Source organism: Charadrius vociferus, unplaced genomic scaffold (genome assembly GCF_000708025.1).
Source record: "Charadrius vociferus isolate BGI_N301 unplaced genomic scaffold, ASM70802v2 scaffold975, whole genome shotgun sequence".
NCBI lineage: Eukaryota > Metazoa > Chordata > Aves > Charadriiformes > Charadriidae > Charadrius > Charadrius vociferus.
In genome coordinates, this window is record NW_009648454.1 from 31094 (window position 1) to 32621 (window position 1528).

Genomic DNA, 1528 nt, shown 5'->3' on the forward strand with positions numbered 1-1528 from the left:
GGCTGGGGCAAGAGCGCAGGCTCAGCTCCCGCAGGTGAGGCAGCAGGAGAAGGTGCAGCGCTGCCCGCGTCAGGCGCCGCCTCTCGCCCAGCAGCCGGATCAGGTCCTGCACCAAGCTGCCGGCTGAGGGGGGAGGCCACCATTACAGGGGATCAGCAAGAGAGACCCGGCACCGCTTGCCCATCCTCCTCTTTGCCCGTGTGGAGGGGGTCCCCGGACCCCACGTCTCACCCAGGTCGTTAAAGGGGCCCATGACGAAGCGGAATTGGTACTCGTCCAGGTAGTTCTCGCTGTAGTCCTTCACCCAGATGCTCTGCATGTGCCGGGCCAGGCTCTGCAGGCAGAGGCTGCCCAGCGCCGGCACCTCCTTCCTCCTGGGCATCTGGCTGCTGCGGGGGAAAGGGATGGTCGGGCACAGTGGGCTCCAGCCAGCCAAGTCAGAGCTGCCCATGGGCCCCAGCAGGCACTGCAGTTTGTAAGGACCTGAGTTTATTTTGGGTGCACTTTAACCATTTCTACAAAATTGGTTAAGAAAGTCCTGCCTGGGTGCATGCGGCCTCACCCAGCCCGGCTGCCGCACAGTGGGGCGTCTGCTCTGCCCAGGGCTTGTCTGGAGTCAGTGAGCTGTGTGGTGCTGGTTTCTGTTTTCCCTGTCAGGAAATCCCATCGCGCCCAGAGAGGACCAACCAGCATGGTTCGCTGAGGCACAGCACACCCCGAACCCGCTGGCAGAGAGGAGGAGGGAGCATGACAAACGAACTACCCCAGCAGCCCCTCGCCAAGGGGGACCCCCCAAACCTCACAACCCCCCAGCAGGCAGGTCGGGCACTGAGGATGGGAGAGCACAGTGCTGGGAAAGGGGCAGGTGCTGAGAAGATGGGGGGGGGAGGGAGTTTTAATCACGGTGTTAATTGGGACTGGCAACACTTAAGTAATCACACTGCATCCCTGCAAAAACGAGGGGCTGTATCTCGATGAGATGACTAAAGTATCAGCCAGACTAACACCGAATCTCAGTTCCTGGATTCATAAACTCAGGAGACACCCCAGCGCACCCAGCAGGCTGGGGAGAGGTTAACTGGGAGGAGGAGAGCTTCAGGAATCCCAGCAACTGGGGAAAGGCAAACATCAGCCCTGCCTGCAAGGGGGCCGTGGCGGACTGCAGGCACATCAGACCCCAGGGACTGGGAAAAGACCCTCCTGGAAGCCACCTCCAGGTGGACAATAGGTCAAAACGTGGCAGCCGGCACGGATGGACCATGGGCAAACTATGTCCTTCCAGCCAGAGTGGATGTCCACGATGGGATGAGCTGTGTGGGCACGGCGAGGGCAGGGGACGTGTCACACCGTCACTTTGGCAGAGCCCTGGATGCAGCCTCCCAGCTGGCAAACCAGGGCAGCTCCGTGGGCAGCGGGGGTGGGAAAGCAGCCACGCTGGTGGGTTCAAAGTGTTGTGACCCGCGGGACACAGGCTGTCACCGCAGCGATCGATACCGGGGCTGGCCGGCTGCCGCCAGCCCAACGCCCG